The sequence below is a fragment of the Cryptotermes secundus genome, unplaced genomic scaffold (genome assembly GCF_002891405.2).
Source record: "Cryptotermes secundus unplaced genomic scaffold, Csec_1.0 scaffold614, whole genome shotgun sequence".
Classification (NCBI taxonomy): Eukaryota; Metazoa; Arthropoda; class Insecta; order Blattodea; family Kalotermitidae; genus Cryptotermes; species Cryptotermes secundus.
In genome coordinates this window covers 625,580-650,500 of record NW_019728501.1, presented here as the reverse complement: position 1 = coordinate 650,500, position 24,921 = coordinate 625,580, and the positions used below count along the sequence as shown (strand labels likewise).

Here is a 24,921-nt window from a genome sequence, read left to right as displayed (position 1 = left end):
TACAATAAAGGCTGTGATGTTTTGTAGTTAGGAGCCGAGGTAGCGCAGTCGGTGTAGCAATTGGCTACGGGCTGGCCGGCGGAGGTTCGGAGTTCGGTTCCCGGTAGGTTCAAGAATTTTCTCTTCTCCAAGTAGTCCAGACCAGCTCTGGGATTTACCCAACCTATCCAGTTGGTACCCGGGGGTAAAGCGGCCGGGGTGTGAAACTGACTACTCACCTCCACCTAGTGCCAAGGTCAAGAAAATGTGGATCTATACATCTGCTCCCTTATACGCCTTCATGGCGTAATGCTTAATGCGTTAAGCAGAGGGACAGATTTTTATAAAAATTAGAGTTGCAGTGTTGCCAGGGATGTTATTAGGCTGCTTTTACGTTTGGTTCCTATGATGCGTTGGGAGTGCTTTATTGGCAGTTTCAGATCCTATGATACTGTCTGTACTGTTGGATATAGGCGATATGCTGCTGGTTCCGTGAAAGGTCTGAAGAGAATTTCGTGTATCTCATGTAGCGTTACTTTTCACCGGCTGAGATACGAACTGGAGATTTTCCCGGAAAATGGTCATGTGTATCCCTTGTTATGTAGGTAACAGTAAAATATCAAGGCGCTCAAATGACGTTGTTTAAATTCGGCTTGTTGTGGAACGGTAGACTTACCTGTTAGTGCCGTATGTTTCAAATTACTGGCGTCTGTCTGCTATGTCTCGAACGGGTGTGTGATTCTCCAGTGTACGAGAGCCGGTACTAATTAATCTCCGATATATTTGATGAGGAATCTTGTCTGGACCGAAGATTACCAAATATTATTACGACAATATTGAAATCTGGCGTTCCGTGCCATAAAATGAACCTCAGATAAGAAAGCTCTACAAGCACAGAGAATCGTGGTTTGGCTAGCTTGCTGTGGGTGAGAAATGCGAGGGTGTGCAAGTGACACGTTCCAGAAAAGCGGTCGCCAAACATGTTGATCCGGGATCATGGATGTTTAGTTTGTGTGTGTGCGTTTTTCTGTGTTTGTGTACAGGTAGAGGCCTTGCGACGAGCTGATCACCCGCCCAAGGAGTCCTACCGAATGTGTAAGATCTAGAAAAACCGAAGTGAACGGAGAAGTTCATGGAGGTAGGCCTAGGTCCACTGGGGCTGTAGTGCCAAAGGAAAATAAAAACATGTTGATGGAATGAGGTCAATAAACAACGAACAAAATGGGCATACAAAAGTAAAATCAGACATTTTTTATCCTAATAATTGTTTAAAATATGACAGTTCGATTGAACCGCGTAGACCTGTGTAAAGCAAATACAGAAGTACAGAGATGATTCATCACATACGGTAATAGGCTTATGAGAAGTACAGAAGGGGAAAGTGAAAACGTATTAAATATCCTGGTGATTTTCGATCCGAAGGCGGTCGAGAAGTAATCCGCGAAGCTTATACAAAAATATTGTTTTAGTTGGTTATTTAATCATAGGATGATAAATGAATATGGAGCAGTTGGTGAGTGTAACCGAAATACTCAGAGAAAATCCGTCCAAGTTCTACTTTGTTAACTTAATTCCACATTATCGAACCTGGGCCTCCACGGCGGAAGTTACACCGTTATGCAATGGTAAGGTTAACAACAGTTGGGATAAGTGTCCTGTTTTGTTAATGTTAATGAATATCCAGGTCTGAATGAAATAAATCACAGAAAAAACAAGTTTGTGCCAGATGTCACTGTTGCAGTCAATTGCTTTGCAGGAAATGGATGAATAACCGCCAGAGGACTGAAGTTTGTGGAGTCGTGGAACCAAGCCTTTCGAAACTACAGCCCTCTGACCCACAGTTCTTGTACAGCAAACTTCTCTTTTAGTAGTTAGGCTGTTTTCTTAACTGAGAGCTGTTGACAGTCTTACCGAACTAAACATAACGCCCAAAGTTACCGTATATGCCGTAAGAGTTGGTTCAGTACATTGAGGGGCTAGAATGGTTCCAGTCTTAATTTTCAAGAGTAGATTCATCGAGAGATGAGGACAAGAATAGCAACAATTTGAAAGTACCCGGACCGACTTGTGTAATATGTAGCTGCATTGGATGAAAGAGGCACTTGCAGCTGAAAGTCGCAACGGAAATTCCTTCCCACCGGGTCATTATCTCGACAGCCATGTACAATTTGCAGATCTATTTGATCTGTGAAACATTTTCTAACCAAGAAGTAACAGTCATGTAGTGCCCACTGCTGTATTGTCCCAACAGAAATGCGCAGTCGTTGGCTGTACTGGACGAAGAAAACTGTTAGTAAGTAAAGAAGAAACAAACGAACAGTGTGCTTCCCAGGAGACTATTATCGTGACAAACTAGTACGGCTGCACTGGACAAGAAACTATTCCTAGCAATAGAAGAAAGGAGGAAACAAGTAACATGGTCCTCGCTGTTGTATATCCAAGGAGATTTAGTCAGTCTATACAAGCCAGAAAACTACTTTCTAACGCCTAACTAAGTACCAATTAACCACTTACCTAAGTGTAATTAAAGGGGTTTTAAACCGTTGATAGTCGTTCGAGATTTTTTCTTGTGCGTCCGTCATTATACGACTACGCGTGTGTGGCCTTAAGCGTGAAGCCCAGTCGAAGTTAATTCCGAGAAGTGGACATGTGGTTAGGGGGTATACGATTTCGTGGTGGAATGGGGGAACGAAATAGATACAGACTGCTGGAGTTGACTGAGAAGATACTTCGCCATTGCTATTAATTTGCATATCTGGCTTGTAAATATCATAATTCGACCGAGCTGTTTCAGGAAAGGATTCTGTAAGTATTTCCGAAGTCGTCGATGAATTGTGTAGTTGCATGAAAGACAGGGAATTTCTTCACCCACTGAATAATAACTAGCTTCTGTACCATGCACGCAGTTACTTGGTTGCTTATACTTCATCGTGTCATCATCATCATGAACTCGAAGACGGTTTTTATGCATCTCGAAATGAACTGTCTTTTTTTTTCGCCGTCGTTTTCTGTATGTCTCGGCCGTGGTTACTTATTCTGTGAGTTTTTTTTATTGCTAGTGGGGTGGGACTAAGTCCCTTGTACTGCGGCCACTTCTGGTCTATTGTACCAGCCCCAGATGATAGGTGAGGGTGATTGTGGAGCAATTAATGGAATGAAGATTGGCAGGGGAAACCGAAGTACTCGGAGAAAACCTGCCCCAGCGCCACTTTGTCCACCACAGATCCCACTTGACCAGACCTGGTATCGAACCCGGACCGCCGCAGTGGGAAGCCAGCGACTAACCCCTTGGGCTATGGCGCGGCTTTGTGACAGCTTATTAAGTATAGCGACGGGCTACGGGCTCTAGGGCTGAGGAATTTGGATTCCATTGCTGGAAGTAGCAACATATGCCTCTCTTCGCCACAGTGTTCTGACGTGCACAGGGGTCAACCCATCCTCATAGCAGTGGGTACCGTGGAGCTGACCATTCACCACCATCTAATGCCACTTACCTACTCGCTTATCAAAGTAACAGGCGTGCCGTGCTTGCAGAACTGCAGCTTCAGCATCTATAAAACCAAAATTCGCCACTTGACACGAATCAGACTTATTTTTATCCTCACAGCGTTTTCGAAAGATCCATCGTAATGTTATCCTATCTCTGTTCTCCAGATGAACATTTCCCAAAAGACTTCGCCACAAAGTTTCGTATGCACCCCACGTTCATCCTATCCTGCGCATATCTGCAGCTCGTCGTAGCACTGACGTCACTGCGCCAACAATATTAGGTGACCCGTGCATCACAGAATGTTTCATCGTGCAGAATCCCAAGCTTTAACCTGTTTCAGGTTTCTCATCCTTGTTAACGGAAAATATGTATTCAAGCGGCCGTGCTTTGTGCTCTTCTCTAAAAGTAAGGAAAAACCTGTTATACCCATACAAAACAGTTGGCAAATTATCTTGTGCGTGTATGTCTTTATCTTTTGCGTCGTTTAAAGCGGACGAAGGTAAAATTCGTGGACTGTTTACTCAACTCCATCATTGTATCGTGGCATTGCAGCTTTTACTTTAATCGGAAACGCAGTCGCGTGCAGTCCGAAGTGAAGTTCGTTAACGCGGCAAGCGATTTTTACTAGTTGAGGTATTGTACGTGGAATTGCGCAGTGATCGAGACTTCATACGAGTTGGGCTATTAATTTGCAGGTCTGCTTATGAGGATGACAGAGGTAAACGGGTGTCTGGACGTATTGTTCACCCCATCATGGTGTCCATTGACGAGGGAGAGCCTCACCGATTCTTCCATCTGAGAGGTCAAAGTGCTAATTATGGTGTTACTTGCCTGGCGTGAGACTGCCATTGGAGTTGACACAATGCACCGGTGTCAATATTGTATCTCTGGGATTGTCACATTGTTTAATGACTGTGGTTTCCGGACAGACGCTGCTCTGCTTTTATTCATGGGATGACAGGCGCCAGTTGCAGTACGGCTAGGCAGTGCCGGTGTTTGCACTGAATTCTTAGCCATTTTCATTCAGAAGAAGCACTTTTTGTTTATGTGTTTGTATAGAAACTCAACGATACCCGTTGTTGAAGTTCACAAATTGTTTCATAAATATGTACGACAGGTTGTATTCAGCTGGCACCATTTGCGTTCCTTGCAAAGTAAAAAGAGGAGGCTGTTCGTTGGTCCATTGCGATCTTCAGCCATGTTAGTCCAAAACAGCCTATTTTACCTTCATCATCATCATTCCTGTTGCTCCCACTTGGAGCACAGGGCATCCGTGAAACGTTTGTTTCGCTTCAGTTTCTTAAACTTATGACAGTCGGTAGGACTCCTTGGACGGGGGATCAGCCCGTCGCAAGGCTTCACGTTACCATAAGGCCATGAGTTGGCTTCATACTTATCACTAACCTTTAATCAGATTTTGGTGAATGTTACAAGTCTTGCCAGATTATGTGAGCAGAATACACTAAACATTTGTGCAAATTATTTTACGCCGAATAGGTATTTTTCGTTTTGCTTCAAAATTAAAATTCCGCGTATTTAACGCAAATATACATACATTTTGACTCTGTTCTCGGAATCAAACATATTCCTGACAAATATAGTTTTTCAGTTTAATATAATTCCATTTATATTGGTTTTACCGTAATGTTGGACATGAACTTTGTGTGTGAACATGTTAAATAAAGACTATTCAGATAGCCGGAGTAGGCCATGGGTCAAGTGTCAAGTAACACTTGCGGGAATTACAAATCATGCTACGAACGGACACTTGTGGGTAATGTGCGTAGTCATAATGAGAGCCTCTTTGTGTCCAGCAATTCTGGTTGTCGTTTCGCCTCTGTCTGCACAGCAACACGATCATATTTAAACGTGATTCAATGCTATATCAAACGTGCTTATGTAGCACTTCTCCTTATGGACGTTAGGTTGATCGGGAAGCGACTGCCACGTCAGCAACAAACGTATGACTCCTATGTAGCGAGCCTGTAACAACCGGAAACACACGCGCAGACTTTGTCGTTTAGAAGAGAGGCCCCATATAGGGCCTAAGTGAGTGCATATAACATTCTGCAAAATGTAACGTTGTCTTTGTGCTTAAAAGAGAAGAATAATACGCTACCGGAAGTGACGTTCTGTGTGGAGAAGGAATGTAGACATGGAACAAACTTCGTACGTCATTTGGAGCTTAACCCGTGGAAATTATGCAAAGAAATTGGTTGTAAGCTGTACGGATGGAACGCGTGAGAGAATGTCAAACGAAAACCAGAGAATATTGCATACTGAGAGCAAAAGTTGTGCTCGTTACCAGATATAGTGATTAAATCAGTGAGAATGAAATGGCCAGGACGTGTAGTACGCATGGAGAGATAAGCAATGGATAGAAATATTTTCGTTGGAAGATGTGGAAGGAAGAGAGATCTTGGGAGTTGTAGGTGTAGATGGAAGGATGTTAAATTCGTCTTACAGAAATTGGTTACGAGGGCGTGGACTGGATTTAACTGTGTTCCTGTTAATTACGACAATAAACCACCGTATTCCTTAAAGGTAGAGCAGTTTCTTTATCACCTGAGTGATTATTAGCTTCACATGGAGTCTGTTGCATCGCTATATAAGTACAAGCATATGACGAAAACTTAACGAGTTCTGGAAGATCATTATGTTTTCTTCGACGCCGTGTCGTTTGTGAGACGCGGCACCGTGGGCATGGAAGCTAGTGGTAACGTTTCCGTGCCACGCCCGGAAAAACACCTCCAAGACCCACATGTCTTTCACGGGACATATTTAGAAAATTACCGCTGAAGTTTACAAACAGGGAAATGTTACGGAAATAACTAAAAACACTCCGTGGTTTTAGTCCGCAAGCGAACTATACCGACAGAGCGACCGCCGCTTGTTGGCGAAGTCAGTGCTAACTTTAGCGGATATAGGGTGTCGCGTGGTCAGCGCAACGAATAAGATGTTTATTAGAATGTGCTACAGAAGGCCGGATGGGCATTGCATAGGCATTTTTTGAATTTACAGTTTTTTCTACAATTAAGAAAAATCCCCACGGCCGTTAATTTTGGTTTTCTAGACAGGAGCCGCCATTTCCTTGAAATAGCGCCTCAGTTATTATCTTCACGAGGCTGCGTGGACCCTGTTCCAGACCCACTGCTTTTCAGAAAATCTGGTAGCGCCGGGAATCCCCGGGCCGATGGATCTGTAGCCAGAAACTCTGACCACTACACCACAGAGGTGGTCCTGGAAATGACCCAACGTCTGATTTACTTTAAGCTCCATCCGTTGTATTGAGAAGGCGCCACGAATAATTGGTGTAAATGAATACGCGGTCTGTTGCTGTACGTCCACTGGTAAGAGATTTATGTTACATTTGAGGTAATCATCATTCGAAGAAATGAGATAATACGATCCCCAATACAGAGTAACAGTAACGTTCGCAGAAAGTGTTAACTTATCATCACGTACAGTTCCGTATCAATAAACATCTAAACATCAACACACTTGCATCACGTCATTAGGCAACATGGCGCTCTTTGAGGTGAGTAATTGGTCCCGAAGTGACTCAGCCTCTGACAGATATGATTACCAGGAATCTTCCTGGCGGTAAAGGGCGGCCGGCACGTAAGGTTTACAACCTAACTGCCATCTGTGAGCCTACTGTCTAAGAAATGTGGGAGCTTCGACGTCTCACAACCCTATGGGTCCCCATGGCCTGTTACAGGGATAGCTTTTATGGTGTTGAGCATAGGCACAGGAGCAACCCAACTACACTTAAAATTTTCGTTTTGGAAATTAAGCGCCAGACACACTCCATTCCTCGGTAAACAGGAATGTACAGTAGAACTTGGTTATAACGTCATCAAAGGGACCTAAAAATAGTGTCGTTATAAACGCATGTCGTTGTAACCGAAATGGGCACTTCCACAGTAGCCTTATGTTAGTCACGTAAAAATCTACCAAAAAACGAGTTAAAATGTTGCATTTTTTAGTGAAATGCGTAGTTAAGAACAGACTAACGTAACATTAACGTGGAATTGCCCAAATATGTAATATCAAAGACATATTACAGCGCTTTTCACTGACAATACACACCGCACTAATACTGTATATTAAAGGTAGGCCTACTCACCAAATTACAGTAGATTACATCAATTGTTGTGCCTTACTGTACCTAGATACGAGTACAGTAATCAGTTATCTTCATCTGTTTCCTGTTACTTGCCCAATACACACTTTCTAAATTACGTCCAATGTCCATATCAGAGAAATTCAGGAATGAAAATGACGTTACATACGAGGTTGATGCATTTGTGCATGTCGTACTAAGCAAGGTATAAAAACAGTTGCTTTATGAGGAATTAGTTCGTACCATTGAATATTTGACGCAATAGACAAGGTGTCGCAGAAACCGATGTTGCTATAACCAAGTTTTACTGTAGTTTCTGTTGCAGCAGTGTGTTCAGAGAGAAGAACGGGTATAGTGCTGCTTTTGAGCATGTCGGCATTTACAGCAGTACATGATAAGTGAGGTATCAGACACCCGTTGACAAGGGCTAAACATTGATTATCAACAGGGCCCCTGAAACGTAGGCAACATATGATGCAGATTTTCATAAATGAAGCTGTGTACTGAAATGAAAGATTTAAAAACCGACAATTGAACATTTTGACGGGTAAATAAATGTTTGGATATTAACTACGTTTTTTTATGCTGAAATGGTACAAAGGATGAAAGAGTTTCATATTTCAAACGTGGAAAAAGAATATTGCCCTTTCATCCCATGTCCATGTTAGTCCGATATTGCAATACACGAACACAGACCGTATTCATGGTTTGTGTAGCTTAAAGCATTTCACTGGGTGGTTGTTTACAGGTGAGTAGGGTGCATCCGTTGAAATTTAAGCAGCGGAACCATGCAAAACTGTCGGTGTTTCAGCTGGGTCATATCATCGCATCTTAGTGTTTCCGAACCCTCCGTCAGGTTTCGATTACAGCCGACCGAAGAAGCTGCTGTTCGACTGTTACATATTTGGGATAAAGGCAGGGATTTTATTGGAAAATGGGAAGTTTTACGGGTAACTACACGTCGTATTTCCCCGGGGAAGGGTTCCGTAATGTACATAACCAAATTTGAAATGAGAGGTTGAAAATGACACGGAAAACCTCAGAATCATCGACCCTTCGGAAGAAATTGAAGCGGCAGAGCAGGGACATTTGCTGAAATGATTTAAAGCCGGGATAGCGTAGTCGGTATAGCGACTGGCATCGGGCTGGACGACCGAGGGGTCGGAGTTCGAGTCCCGGTAGTCAAGAATATTCTCTTCACGTCATCCAGACCGGCTCTGGGGTCCACCCGGCGTACAATCGAATGGGTACCGGATGTAAAGCGGCAGGAGCGTGACCACTCACCTCCGACTAGTGCCGAGGTCAAGAAAATGTTATCTATACATCCACTCCCCCATACGCCTTCATGGCGCAGTGCTAAATTAGTTAAACGCAGGGACAAGTTTACCTTCGTTGGTTACCTCATTCTGCACCTGATGCGTGATGAATTTAGACTGGAATAAAGAAATGCGCCACCAGCAGTGTTATCCTTCCATCTACGTCCAGGTCTTCCAAGTGAACCTTCTGAATTCCCTATCCAAACTTTGTATACGTTTCTTTTCCATGCGTTCTGTACCTCACCTATCTCTCAATGACATGTTAACGTGACGGTAATAGACGGCAGGTGTGGCAGTTCTTTTTCTTCACGCCGTGGCAATCGCCTCGAAATATGCAGACAAATGGAGTGATGAATGCCAAATAACGCGTGTCGTAATGGGGAAGAGCCATACTTGCGTTTATTTCCACGCCATCAGGCGCTGTTTATTGGGATAGCAAGTTCGTTTGCTTGTGGCGTAGACGCTTGCGGTTACATTCTTTCTACAAACTACAAAGAGTCGCTTTCAGGGTAACTGGTAATTGCCTTTGTAATTCGTCGCCTACTTTCCCTGTGCGGTATTATTGTATGGCCGTCAACACAACAATCTCCACAAAAGTAAACGAATATCACTATCTTAATATTTGTTTTTTAGTCTGTATCGTGCTACATGTTTCGATCCAGCAGGGTCATCATCAGGCGGTTTTCGTGATACGTCTCTTTGCTGGATTTTGTTCTAATATGGATCTATATTAGTAATTGTATTGATATAAATCATCATCAGTAATCTGTCAGACGATAGGTCCATAGTCTCTTCCAAAACAATTCCTCCACTTAATGCGATCTAGAGCTTTCTCCTTCAAATGACAGTATCCTCTTCTGTCCCCAAGGTCATCCAGCATCTTCTTACGTCTTCTTGTCACTTCTATCCGCCCCTCTATCTTTCCTTCGATAACTTCTTTTATAAGGCAGTTTCAGCGTAAAACATGACCAATCCAATTAGCCTTCTGCTTTCTTATTTCGTGTAGGATATTCCTCTGCTCACTGACTCTAATTGACACTTCTTCATTTCTCGCATAATCGGTCCAACTACATTTATATCAGAAGATCAGTTGGACTGATATAAATGTAGTTACAAATTTTGTATGCGTGTGTTGTAATACCCTGTTAGTCTTGAAGGTTAAAGCATTAAAACATAGTTACTAATATCTATCAAATGTTAAAAATAATTGTTAATTATTAATTAAATCACATTAGAATTACAGTAGAACTTGGTTATAACGTCATCAAAGGGACCTAAAAATAGTGTCGTTATAAACGAATGTCGTTGTAACCGAAATGAGCACTTCCACAGTAGCCTTATGTTAGTCACGTAAAAATCTACCAAAAACCGAGTTAAAATGTTGCATTTTTTAGTGAAATACGTAGTTAAGTACAGACTAACGTAACATTAACGTGGAATTGCCCAAATGTGTAATATCAAAGACATATTACAGCGCTTTTCACTGACAATACACACAATATTTCACGAATCACTTTAACTTTCTCTTCAATGCTTAAAACTTTCCTTTTCATTGCCATGTTTTCGCTACTGCACTTCTCTGGGTTTAGGCAGGAACACTATAGGGTAAGTAGACAATGTGAGGTCCTGTTAGACGAGATTCTAGGAAAGGAATGCAGTTAACAACCTGCCGCGTCCTCTTGCACTATTCACGCAGTCCCACCCCACACCCTTGTTTTCGCATAAAACCCACGCTCCTCTTGCAGCCCGCGGTCGTATTCTTCCAGGACAGTCACGTCAGCAAGTAGAGAAAGTGAGGGTGGGCAGACACATCGAACTTTCCCACGATATCAGAGAAATTCAGGAATGAAAATGACGTTACATACGAGGTTGATGCATTTGTGCATGTCGTACTAAGCAAGGTATAAAAACAGTTGCTTTATGAGGAATTAGTTCGTACCATTGAATATTTGACGCAATAGACAAGGTGTCGCAGAAACCGATGTTGCTATAACCAAGTTTTACTGTATATTTTAAGTAAATTGTATGAACGTGGAGACTGGGGAGCGTTGTGTTGACGTGACGCTGTGTGACACGCAACAGGATTCTTACAATAAAGCTGCTTCCCTTATTTTGTAGATCACCTTGCAGTCTTTGTGTATAAGTGTGTTAAATATGTATCCCCCCTGTCGTTAGGCAGTGGCTCGCCATACACGTTTTCGCTGCAACGAATACACACGCGACGATACAAGAATTTTATGACTAGCTCTCCGTGCATTTCGCGAAGTATCAAAGGGAAGTAGGCGACTTCTTGTTTGAAAATGATAGTTTCTCACCCATTCAAAACGACGGACGACTCTTGGTTTACAGTTTGGTGTATTTTGGCATAGAATATATCTTGCGATCCCGGGGGCGCATACATCGAATGCATAATGAGGAGTTCCTGCCTTTTGGTTCGCATGTTTTGCCTCTGGAGGCACTGAACAGATTTCGGCTAATTTGGTGGTGGTGGTGATGGTGGTGGTGGTGGTGGTGGTGGTGGTGGTGGTGGTGGTGGTGGGGGATCTACAATAGAATGTATCGGTCGAGTTTTAGAATTTTTATATTGCTAGTGGGGTGGGACTAAGTCCCTTGTACTGCGGCCACTTCTGGCCTATTGTACCAGCCCAAGATGATAGGTGAGGGTGATTGTGGAGCAATTGGTGGAATGAAGATTGGCAGGGGAAACCGAAGTACTCGGAGAAAACCTGCCCCAGCGCCACTTTGTCCACCACAAATCCCACTTGATCAGACCAGGGATCGAACCCGCGCCGCCGCGGTGGGAAGCCAGCGACGTGAATTGCAGCATAGGCCTATAATTTAAAGAAATGGTTTCCTTATTCTGAATACGTAACGAAGTACGAGGATACATTTGCAGTGTCGTGGTTGTAGTGTGATTGTTTCCGCTCCAGTAGATTTTTGTCAGCAGTGAGTGGATCTCATTGATGCCGCGAGGTATGCAGAATGTCAAACGTCAAATTAGGACAACTTTCTAACCCTTGGGTTTGCTTTGACGTGCTAATATTCGTGACACTAGTATTACGCGAATTTTGAAAATCAGATTCGCCAGTCTGAGGAAGGCCTTTGTGATGTGACTAGTTCTGCGTGTGATTATGGCTGTTTTGATGTCCTTTGTCACGCAGTGAAGATACTACAACATTAGGCATATCACTTTAGGATTTGTGCTGGAGAACTTGTGAGGGTGGCTAGAAATGAACATGTGTTCCCAAAACCGCATTTCTTTAGAGCAGGAGAATTTATTTGGTTTAGGTTTAATTTAAGACAGATGATGATCTTCAGGTCTATATAAACTTCACGTCTTAGTTCTTCAGATGCCTGGGGATGCTTTCACTTGAAGACTTAACTTTGCCCTGTTTTTGTAATTATTTTTAGTAGTGAAAACTAACTCCATTCGGTTTTTGTTTAAGTTTGGTTGTTTGTTTCCCAGAATGTCTACTGCTTTGTCATCACGTGACGAAAGAAGAAATGACATATGGATAATGTCTCGGTTTTTATTGGCGTTTTAATTGATACAAATGGCTTGAAAAGAAGTTCAGAGATAATTCATATGCTAGATAAAGAAGTCGGTGACAGTTCGTCGGGGTCACAAGGATTTGAAAACATTCCAGGAGGATGTCTTGTTTATGAAAGACTGGCTTAAGTAACTGCAAGAGTGTAACTCTAAAAGTGGTGGGAAAGCGGGAAGGAAACAGACCACAGGGAAGACCAAGGCGTAGGTGGGTGGACAATATTAGAATGGATCTTGGAGAAATAGGATGGGATGGTATGGATTGGATAGATAGGGACCAGTGGAGGGCTCTTGTGGACACGGTAATGAACCTTAGGGTTCCATAAAATGCTGGGAAATTTTTGAGTAGCTGCTGAATTGGCGGCTTCTCGAGATGAGCTCAGCTCCATGAGTTAGTAGGTAAGTAAGCACAGTGGCAACTATTTATCACGTGATTTGACAAAATAGCTCTGTATTTTGCTCGCAGAATGTATTTATGGGTTTCATATGATTTCCGAAATGAATATCGACTGGTTTCCTAAATGCTAGTAAGTATTTGGTGTTGCGGCTTCCTGCGTTCGAGTCCAGGTCATGTCACGTGGGATTTGTGGTGGACAGAGTGGCACTAGGTCAGGTTTTCTACGAGTACTTTGGTTTCCCCTGCCAATTCTCATTCCACTGACTGTTCCACATTCGTCATCTGTCATCCGGGGCTAGTTCAATAGGCGAAACAGTGGCCGACGTACCAAGTGGACTCAGTCTTACCCCACCCCACGAAACTAAAGTAAACTTGCCGGTTTTTGTAGCGTAGAAGCATTGCGTTCAGTTTAGTTTAGTTGCACTCGTAGCTGGAAGTTAGCCGTGAGGGTGGAAGCACAGGAATCCGCCACGTGATTAGTGCGAATGTTTGTAGTTACGAATCATGAGTGTTCAATAAATCCATTTATCAATGCAAGCATGTGTCTGCTCACTAACATGTGACAATATCTTCACGATTTCTTATTCTTCTTGCACGTCCTCTTCTTTGTCGTCTTCTCTTTCTCCTCCTCCTTGGCCTTGTCACTTCATGGCTTTGGTGCCTTCAGTTTTCATAATAACCTGTTCACCCGAATTTTATCTTCCAAACTACGATATTTCACACGGGACTTCATATATGTTTGCTCTTGTATATACTCCAACGTGCTCATACGTTCGTTCGAAGTTGGCGCTGTACTTTCTAGGTTAGCTACCGCTGATGAAGTAACATAATCTTGTTCCCATTGTGTCCTTTATGCTTTCCATTTATATATATAATTTTAAATATACGTCGCATTACATAATCAAAGTAACAGGTTATTAAGCGTTTAGGAAGGAGTAATACAAATGGCGTGGAGGCTAATAATGGCTACTGTGAAATAGCACGTCGCGTAACAAAGCGTAATGGAATATGAATAACAGAAAAGAAGCATTAATAGTTTAATAAAGGAACCCCCACACAGGCCGATATTGTGACAAAACTGGTGTGAGCAGATTTGCGAAATATTGTTTGCAAAATGCTGTTGTGCGAGATGGCCGGACGCTGTAAGAACATCTTAATCTGAGGCAGCATTATTGTTTATATTTGTGTATGTGGAGAGACTAGTGTCCGTGTTTTCAGAAATTTCAACCCTTCACATAAATTACCATAGACTGGTGCGCTTAATTTTATTAAGGCTGAGGGGTTCAAAATCAGATGTTATGAAGCAATTTTAGCGTTGCACCTAAAAGTATAGATAAAAATTTCTTAATTATTTACAGACACACCTCAACAGTTGGGCGTTTAATAAGCGAGGCACCCAAGGTACGCGGGTTCAAACCCGGCGGAGGTCGTGGAATTTATAAGGGCGGAAAAATTCAGGGAACAAGTCCTCCGGGAGGGACTTTAAGCCGTGGGTCCCGTGTCGTAGATTTACGGCACGTAAAAGATCCTCATGTCTCTAGGAGACCTCTGAGCAAAATTATTAGGTAAAAAGTTTCCCGCCCAAGTAGTTTCCAATGCCTCCGGTAGATGGGTAAGCATCGGGACCGCAGCCAGCCTCGCTGGCTGAACGGGGCTGATAGCGAGCACCAGTACCGGCAGGGTATGGAGACTGGTAGAATATTAAAGGGGGACTTACAATAGACTATTAGTCACGGTGCATGGGGAAACCCACCCCCTCCAATAATAATAATAATAATAATAATAATAATAATAACAACAACAAGTGAGGCAGCAATTCCTGTCGGTGTTAAGTTTTTGTTAGGTGTCCGCTTTATAATGTCTGAAACCCTTTCTTTTCAACGTTCGTTTAGATTTCATGAAGTTTCAGAAACTGAAGAAGTCGAGAAATGTGTGGCTTTGACCGAATTATAAATATATGTATGGCACAATGTTTACTTCAGTTGTAAGTAAGTGGAAAAATCATTTATTGTGAGCATTGCCCAAGAGTTACTTATGTTCTATTTTGTGGGAACAACAAAAACGATTCAAAGCCTACTGTGTGGAAAATTTGGACACAAACCACCGTATATTTGTTTTGCTTGCCAGTAGCTGCATTTTGAGAGATGTCGTTTCGGAGGCATCAAAGACGAAGCTTTACCGCATATATTTCTTATGTCATCGTCAAACCACATATAATTCTCGAAATATTTCCAGCGTGGCTAAGTAGTAACGGCAGTCTTTGTTTGACAGAAGCGATTTCATGCAGTGTTGTTAAGAACGAGCTTTCTCGAAACCAAGTTTACAGATCATCATAAGCTAAACAAGCAGTACAGTTCCTCTGTCAAGTCAACGTAAGAAACACGAATAATGGTACTGTTAAATTAATTACGTGTAAATTACTGTTAAATTCTACTGGGGCTTCCAATATTGAGGACTTAGTGTAATAAATCTTGCCGCAATGAATTTCCAATTTCTGGCCACCTCCTCACGCCCAGTGAGAACTATTTAATGAATTGGAAGCAGGAATTATGAACTGTATTCTTGTACCTACGTTTGTTTTCTTGTCTTCTTCGCCTTGACCTAGCCATTGTTGGAGAAGCGGGGCTTTCCCGTCGGGCACTTTCCTTCAGGCGTGACCTGCCGAGAGGTTTTACACAAAGTTGTATGACTTGGATAGAGAACATGGCTGACTTTACTTCAGTTATCTCTTCCACCTCTTAATTATTCCCAGTCAGCTGATGAAGTTTTATACTGTTAAATGAGAATATTGAGCTATGAAAGAAGTGGGGCAGGACATATATTTAGGTACTAAATCGTTTAAGAGCCGATCACAGTGGCCGCGTGGTCCAAGGCATGAATTTCTTTCACCCGCTCAATCACTGGGATCGCGGGTTCGAATCTTACTTGAGGCATGGATGTTTGTGCTGTCCTGTGTGCCGGTAGCGGCCTTGCGATGGGTTTATCCCCCGTCCAAGGAGTCACCGACTGCGTCAAAGATCAAGGAACTAAAAAATCTGCCAAGGTCCAACAAATGGCTGTAGAGCCATTACGGACGGACGGATGGACGGAGAATACATATGTGAGATTCCTCGTATTGTAGTTTTCTCGTTAGTTTTTACTTCAGTTCCCATAAGGCCAGATAGATACTTTGCGTAATGTTTGGTCTCAGGCACCTCGAAGAGCTGTTTTACTCGAATAAAAACCAATCTTCACGCTCGTGTAAAACACTACGAAGCTGTCTGGATACGCCTGTGTCCATTAAGAATAAATGATTGGACGGGCTTGGAATGCAGGGAGGTTAACACACTCAGTAATGCTTCTAAGCAGTACACATATTTTATACTTATACAACTCGCGACCGTACTCTTGTCATTCATAATGAATTTTATGCATAAGCAAATGAAATACATAAACGAATAATTATGTTTTCAAATGCCGACGGCTTAAAATAAGTTATCATGATTTAAACGTTTAAACCGAAATGTTATCGTCACGTTGACAGTGAAAGTGTACGTATATCTGCCCTCCGTGGTCATCACGTGATCGCTGAGCACACGTCACAGAGTCATCTCTCGTGAACCCTTACTGGCCGTGCCATAGCTTAGGCCATGATTTATTAAACTGTGGGTCGCGACCCCATTGTAAAGGGGGTGCCCGTGCTATCAAAGAATGTGTCCATGCCCAGTTGGGCGAGATTGTATAGTGCAGTCTGCAGACACCGCTAAAGGTAAATGTACTGGATGTTTCTTTCATTAATCTCAACGAATCAGTATCATGGGGTGGGGGTCACGTAAATTGTTGTATTATTTCAGGGCGTCATGGTAACCGGATAGTCTGAGAACCCCTGGATTAGGCAGTTAGACGCCGACTCTCCACCGCGGTGACTGGAGTTCAATTACGGGGATTTATGGTGGGAGAAGTGGAGCTTGGTCAAAGTTTACGAGTATTTTGAGGGTTTCCCCTGCCTGTCAGCGCTCCACNAAACGTCCAGTGATGTTTCTCCTACATGTAGTCTATTTCATTGATTGATGATGTCTTGTGGCCATGTTCTGTTCAGTCTTCTTGTCACTGGACCGTTGGCATATAGCTCTTCTTGCACGTAATCAAAGCTTCGATTCTTAGTTAAGGCTTCACCTCTGATCCAGCATTTTGGCTGGGCTGTGACTTGTTTCTAATATTTCATATTCTAGTGGACAACATATTGTGTCCCAGAGATCCCTTTCCAACTATTTCGCAAGCAAAATGCAATGTAATATTACGTATATAGGCCTAACCAACTACATAGAGCTGAATATTCCATTCGGTGAGTTACTCAAGAATTATGCAACATTTTACGGAATCAAAAGGTTCATTGCTTGTTCACAAGAACCCTATCCTGAGTCACATTAATCCAGTCCATACATCCAACCCTCTTTCTGTTACACCAATTTTAATATTATCTTCCCACCTACATGTAAGTCGTCCTAGTGATCTTTTCTGGGTTTTTCAACAAAAATTCTGTATGAATTCGTCTGTATACGTGCAGCAATCGCGGCCCATCTCATCCTCCTTGATGTGATTCTAATTATGTTTGGCGGATGTTACAAGTTATGAAGCTCCTCATTGTGTAGGGCGACCAGAGATCGATTCTTGGTACGTACAGGTGTCTTCAGCACATGCAGACCCCCTGAAGCCTACGCAGCATCTTATCTGTGGGAACCGTGGGATCTTTCCCCCAGGAGTAAAGCAACAGGAGCGTGAAGCTCGCCATGCACTTCCAGCTAACACAAACGTCTGTAGTATTGAGAGCTGTAGCTCAGACGCCGTCATGATCTGGGAATTTTACTGTTGTAGCAAAGCCGAGAGATTCCAACGGACAGAGCCAAACCACTTTTTCCGTTCACAAGAATCCTGTACAAGACAAAGACTGAAATTCAAGTTCGTCCGAAATACAAAACAAGAAACATACCACCCGGCCAAAGATCATTATGTAAAGACCTGCCAGTTTATTTTTAAGACCAGACAAATGAACGCAAATAAAAGAAAACTAAGCAATAAAACGCCTTTGGTGACCTAACATAATATTATCTGCGCAGCATATATGGAAGTGACCCACCTGTTGGATGGGATAACAGGAATGTTATTAAAATAGTTAGAATATTTTAGCATGGTTTTTAACGGTTGTCCTTTAGATTCGTTTCGAGTTAAATGGACCCCTAGTTAGATCCGTACAAGAGCCGAGATTTGTCGATGTGTCAGAATTCCACATCCATGTTTCCTCCAAACTGTCACCGTTGATAAGAACAGCATTCTTGCAGTGTGCTCTGCCTAGGCTCCTCGCGTGTTTACGTAGTTAAGACAACGTTCCGTTCATACTAATAAATCGCATCCCCCGGTAATCCCCGCGACATTTAAAATTGGATTGCGTAATTCAGGTATATATCCATTGCTAGGCAACGGGTCGGCAAAGACATTCCCGCAATAATAGGACGTTTGTTGATAGGCAAAGGGGCCGTAAACAGGCTTCGTCAACAATACAGGCTGTGTTTTCTGTAGGGCCCGTGCAGGGTGGTTTCTTTGCGTTTATTTTTCCTGCCAGTACTGCATGTCACCCTCCTTGATTTAATCACGAAAACAGGCAAGTTGGCTGAAGTGGTAGAGCTTCTGACTTGTGTATTCTAGATGTGTCCATTTAGAATATAGGCCGAGAGCGGAGGGTTTTCGTGGTTTTACTTAGTCTCTCCATACAAATGCCGAGATAGTAGTTAGTTAGTTAGTTATTGGAGAGGGTGGGTTTCCCCATGCACTCAGACCAGTATTGGTCCATTGTGCTTCCCTCTATGATATTCTACCAGTCTCTGTACCCTACCGATATTGGTGCGTACCATCAGTCCCGACCGAGCCAGCGAGTTCTGGCTCTACTGGCTTTTCGGTATCTATATGCTTCCCCCATCTATCAGAGGTGTTAGAGACTACTGTTGGGCGGGAAATGTCCTTGAATTTGGCTCAGTGACCTCCTTAGGAGATATGAGGTTCTTTTACGTGCCGTAAAGCTACGACACGGGACCCACTGCTTAAAGTCCCTCCCGGAGGACTTGTTCCCTGAATTTTTCCGCCCTTAAAAATTCCACGACCTCCGCCGGGTTTGAACCCGCGTACCACGATTCATGAGGTGGGAACCTTACCTGTAGACTACGGAGGCCGCTATGCCGAGATAGTAAGTACCTTAACAAAGCCGCGACTGTTTCCTTACGCATCCCTTCCAGTTCACCAGTCATCTTGGCATTCGGCACTGTATCTGAGATGATGACAGCCCCGTCAGATGAACCATAAATAAGTAAATGTGTCACCATCCGAGCGTATAACACATAGTACCGGTCCTTACTGCGAAAATCTTTTCATTATCGGATTAGCCCTGAAAAGGAGACGGGGAGCGCTCAGTAAAGTAATTGGCCACGGCCTAAGCGGCTGGGAAAGTCAGGAATTTGTCCTTTGGAACCACATTCAAACCATCTCTGTGGTTCACTAGGCTTCCTATCTAATGGGTAGGGTTAAGACGGCCAAAGTGTGTATGACCACACATTTGAATAAGTCGTGCTGACGTAACGAATATATGGACTTCTCTCCATACGCCTTCGAGGTCGGATGCTTGGGGAATACATTTACGTTTGAGCATTCTCCTGAGCCCATAAACTCTTTGTGTCCTTGCATCAGAGTCGGAGACCAAGTTTCACACCCATACAGAACGTTAAATTTATACATAATGAAACACCTGTCGGAGCCGGTCTCAAGGGCCGAATTCCTTACCTCCAAAATACGAAACAGTAGTTGTGCTGAGCAGCGCTTGTGGGACGGGTGACCCTAGACTGTGTAGGCGACTGGCTTATAATATTTTCCTTCTCTTGCAGTGCTCCTGAACATGACGTTGCCAGTGCAAGTTGGAAACCGTCATTATATAACAAGTTATTACGTCTAGTATCCGTTACTCACACTGGTCACGAACCTGTACCTGGCGGATCACTACTGGATACCACATTACTGTAGGATTAGTTTGTAATTCCTGGTACACTGCCTATGCTCCCAGTATCCAACTACAGAAACAACGGCTTCCAGTGCCTGAACAAAACAGTGAGAGTTAATCCTTACAGCAGTCCTTTGTCATTTAAACTACGAATTGGAGACTTCGTTTAATCTAATCGCCTCCATCTATTGTTTGTTGCGTAAATCTATTATAATAATTATAAATTATGTATGAACCCATATGTTTTTGTGGTTCTGGGTTTGGAATGGACCCCTAGAGTGCGCCGGAATGCCGACTGGATGGTTGGCCCACACAATTGCGCCAACAGGGCGCAGCTGAAGTGATCTCTGGCACGATTCATACGATTGCCGTGTAGGTACAGCGTGTCTGGACACGTAGTCACTAAATGCAGGGCCCCAAGTTTTAAATATGTTAATTGAATTTAACTTAAAAGTAAAGCTGTCCCTTTAAAAGGCCTTGGAGGCCCACAGGGTTGTGAGACGTCGAGGCTCCCACATTTTCTAGACAGTTGGCGCACATGTCGGTGAGGTTTTCAGCCTTACGCGCCGTCCACCCTTCACCCCCCGCCCCCGGAAGATTCCTGGTAATGTTATATTTTAGCGTCCTGTTGCACTGATTCACTCTCATGGTGTGTATTTGTACCAACCGTCTTACAGTGCACACAATTTCACTCTTCTCTTCACTACAGGTTTCGGCACTAATGTGTCATCATCAGGTGTGGTTTTATATACGTCAAACCATTGCACTGTATGCCATCATGTCTCCTTTATAAAATTATTAAAATGTATATATGTCATGTATAATAATGAAGTTTATATATTAAAATATTTCAAGATTTATCATCTATACGTCGCACTTCAAATTCGCGAGTTTCCTGTGGGAGTACTCTTCCTATATTCTTGTGTATATTGTGTTCTGTGTTGGGTCCTTCCCTTGTGACTGCGTGCGTTGTATTTCTCGTGTTCATTTCTGTTAGAGGCTGAGTCGACCCCAGTGCCGTAGTGCGGCTGGAAGAAGCAAGTGTATTGAAAAATCCAGTGAGCTCACCGAAATATAACGCGCGACCTTCCGGCTTGTAAGCACCATAACACCGCACCATAAAGGCGTATGGGGGTACGGAAATATCCACTCGTTCTAGATTATATGCGTTTTATTAATATGGAATGAATCGAAAGGATGTAGAGCTGTATCTTGTTAATCATAAAATGATCAGATCCGAACAAAACCATAGGAGTCCAAACCGTTGGAGTCGTGACGGTGCAAACACATTTTACTTGATAGATTTCGAAATCATTTGTCTCGTCCTTGAATTTGATACAAGGGATCGCTATAGATAAGAAGTAATAAATAATCTAACTGGTAAGTTACACATGTAAGCGCAAGAATATTGGTTTGTAACTCTAATACGGCCCGCCTGATGTTCACTTCGGCTCTGAATGTACTGTAGTACACACTAGGAAAATTATGAGCTTGTTGGCTTTTTTCAGAGTTTTCTCATTTCGAGTTCAGAATTTCGGAAACTGATATTTAGTTTCATAGGATTTGAGGTTTTCACACCGATGGTTATGAAAACATCTATCCTCGGGGATATAACGCCACGCGGTGCGTTAAAAGTAATTTGACGTTTCGGGGGAAAAAGCCGAGGCTTTCAAAGGACTTCACGGCATTATATCTCAGACGGTAGATCTCTTCCTACTTAATTTCCTTATCTAAATTATTTAATGATTCCGTTTCACTTACAGAGGATGCGCAGCTTGGAGTGATATGGGAAAGCCGTGATTTATGGTGTGCGGGAAAGGATTCTGAAAGGGTACCTTTGCCTTTTGCGTGGTAATATCAAGAGCATTGGCCTGGGAAGGGCTGAAGAAACCAAAAGGAAACTTGTAGCCAGGTAACCCGGTCGAAATTCGAGCTCGGTACATGCTGAATGGCGTTACTGGTACACCAGTTGCAGTAGAGTTATTGTAACATGTTAGGCCCCTTTGTCTCAAGACTGTGGCAGATCGTTTGCTCAGGAGTGTTCGTAGTTGCGCCATCTTGGCCACTGCTGTACGGCACAGCCATGTATGGAAGTCGGTCTTTCTCAGCTGTGACCAGATGCTGCATTCCCTTATTTCTTTGTTCTTGCATTCTGTTCAGGATATCGGACGTGCCTATGGCCTGTGTTAACAGAGATATTTGTGAAGCTTTGTAGCTTTGTGGTGCCTTCGAGTCTGAGCAAAAATTAATTTTCTGCTGACTGCAGTAGTTGACGCTTCAGCCTTTTTGTCGCCATGGCCCATATTTCATTTCTCTTCGTCGTTCTTTAAGAGAAGTGTCTTTGTGAACCATTTCATTTGTCATATTCTCCTGTCCTCCAAGGACCCCAGCCTGTCTAGACTTAAAGTGATCTTCTGAAATTCATTGTTATTATGTGCATCCTTTCGATCTGCAACACTCCGGAGCAAATTCTATATTGAAAGGGGTGCCTGTCCATTCTTGTCTCTAAGCCTATTTTCGTTTCAGAGTGAGTCGTCTACCTGCCTATTTTCCGCGCCATCAAAGCGTGTAGGTTATTGTGGAGGTACCCTCCTTACATTCTTCGCCTCGGCTGTAGATGGAGTTATACGATAACGTTAACCCTTCAGCTTCTTTACTCCTGGGGATAGACCCCCGATACCCACTGGTTCGGAAGATGGATGGACGCCGGTCAGTCGGGATTTTGGGACGTGGTGGCGCAAAGACAGATTCATCCCTAGCCTGGAATCAAACCCCATCGTCCAGCCCTTAGCCATCCTAGCGATGCCGTGAACACATCTTTAGTGTTAACACAATATGTACACGGCGCCACATCTCAGAAGACTGCCTTCTTCATAGTCACCGCCGTGAAAACCTCAAATCTTACACATCTTTAATTCGTTCGTTTGATACCTTATTTTTCTCATGCAGCCCCCGACTTGAACTGAAAGTTTCTTTCCTGCTGCTTGGGTTGTTACCAGCGTTCATGTTCTTAGTATAGTTTCACGCGCAGAGAGGCCTAAAAGTACAGACTTGCTATTACAGTGTCATCGTTATCTCTGTTTTGTCATTTTAATGTTACGTTTGCCTTTCCTAAATAAGGACCCACGTCAGTCGTCTTCGTTTTGCTTATTACTTCGCACATGGCGCGTTGCTTATCAGTTTGGTAGAACGCTGTTGCAGTCGCATGACGCAACTGCACGCGCTCCACAAATTTATGTAGCAGCCACTAACCCTCTGAAATTTACCACAGAAAGCGAATCTTTTTCCCAGATGAAAGTTAACCTAACATAATGTGACCGTAGCGTCTGGGATCTAATATTCAGCACGTGTATGCTGCATATTTACAAATTGCTTTTCATTTTCGCACATACGGAGTGATCACGCGGTACGTTATGGTGAAATGTTGGCGGATTTACACGTTGCCAGCTCCCGTGATTACGGACAAGTGATTCTTGATATGCCGACTCTGTGTCCGTCTCGTGGCGAGTGTGGCCCTCGCTAGTACCTGAAAGGACGTGCTTTTTTTTTTTGTTCGTATTCAGTGTGAGTGCCAAGTTTAGCGGGTAAAGGGTGTCGCGTGGTCAGCGCAACGAATCCCCACTGCCGTTTTCCAGACCTGAGCCACAATTTCCTTGAAATTGCTCCTCATTTATCCTCACGAGGCTCAGTGGACACCATTCCAGACACAGTACTTCTCAGAAAATCTAGTAACGCAGGAATCGAACCCGGACCTCTGGATTGGCTGTATGAATGTATAAGGGGTGGGCCTTCTCGGCCCTTGCATCGCGACCACAGTGGTCTATTGTGCTTTGGATTGGCACTTCCAGACACAGTACTTCTCAGAAAATCTAGTAACGCAGGAATCGAACCCGGACCTCTGGATTGGCACTATGAATGTATAAGGGGTGGGCCTTCTCGGCCCTTGCATCGCGACCACAGTGGTCTATTATGCTTTGGATTGGCACTAACTTCGCCGACAAGCGGCGGCCGCTCTGTCGGTAGAGTTCGCTCGCTTGCGGGCCAAAACCACGGTGCTTGTTTTGTTTATGTTTATTCAATGTGAGTTTATCCATCCTAATTCGGTGCCCGGTGAATCAGAATATTTCAGATCCAAAAATAAGGGCCCTTTAGATGGGCGACAAAACAAAATGGCGATTATCTTGAAAACGTGTCCAGCAATTTTGATTAAACGTTAACAATTTATGGAGACCATATCCCAAAATAGACGTGTGTATGCTGTTTTTTTAGGAAAGTAACGGTACACGCTCAAGGGGACTCGAACCAGAAACGTCAGTTTTCTCGAAACCGGCACCACCAACCAGACGGCATCCACCGCTAAGCTGTGGTCTGCTGAGCAGCAATTGAATTCGCTTTCGAGATAGCGTATTCAGGGCCAGCCGTGTGTGTAAAAGTATCTTCAGTGTTTTTGCACCGAGGTTTTAATGGATTTGCACGTTTTAGCCCCCTTTACGAAAGGGCTGTTTCTGATATGCTCTCCAGTCATCTGTATATTCGTATGTGTTTGTATGCCTCGCTAGAGTCTGAACGGTGAACGAATTTGAGTCATATTCGGTTTTTTTCGGGTTAGGGGCCCTTCAGATCGGCCCCAAGACAAAGTGAAGACTCCCTAAAGCAATTTTCATTTAATTTAACTGATTTACGCCATCTCTAAAAATAAGCTACGTAGGTGGTATCTTCAGGAAAATATCATATTCGGTATTCTCGAATTAGGGACCCTTCACATCGTCCTAAAAACAAAATGGAATCTCTCGAAAACGGCTCTAACGATTTTAATTTAATTTCAGTGATTTATGACATACAAAAATAAACTACATAGGTTGTATCAAGAAAATAATGGTACGTACACTAGGAGCCCACACGCTAGATGTCGATATTGTCAAAATCGGTTTTACCGGTCACGCGGATTTCACTGTTGTTCGGTATTCAGCAGCCTGCGATGTTGCAACAGTCGATTTCGATTCCGCAGCGAGAGAAAGTACGTACGATGTCCTTGCACCGATCCT

At 43.3% G+C, this 24,921-nt stretch overlaps 1 protein-coding gene and 1 long non-coding RNA gene across 7 annotated transcripts in view; one reads left to right on the top strand and one right to left on the bottom strand.

Moving 5' to 3' along the window:
* LOC111865222 (ephrin type-A receptor 4-A) overlaps window positions 1-24,921 on the top strand; it is a 550,534-nt gene that overhangs the window by 395,998 nt on the left and 129,615 nt on the right. The window lies entirely within an intron of this gene.
* LOC117282373 overlaps window positions 1-24,921 on the bottom strand; it is a 102,817-nt gene that overhangs the window by 62,514 nt on the left and 15,382 nt on the right. Inside the window, exon 2 of the long non-coding RNA XR_004513104.1 lies at window positions 15,428-15,513. This is a non-coding gene — a long non-coding RNA (uncharacterized LOC117282373). The remainder of the gene's footprint in view (window positions 1-15,427; window positions 15,514-24,921) is intronic.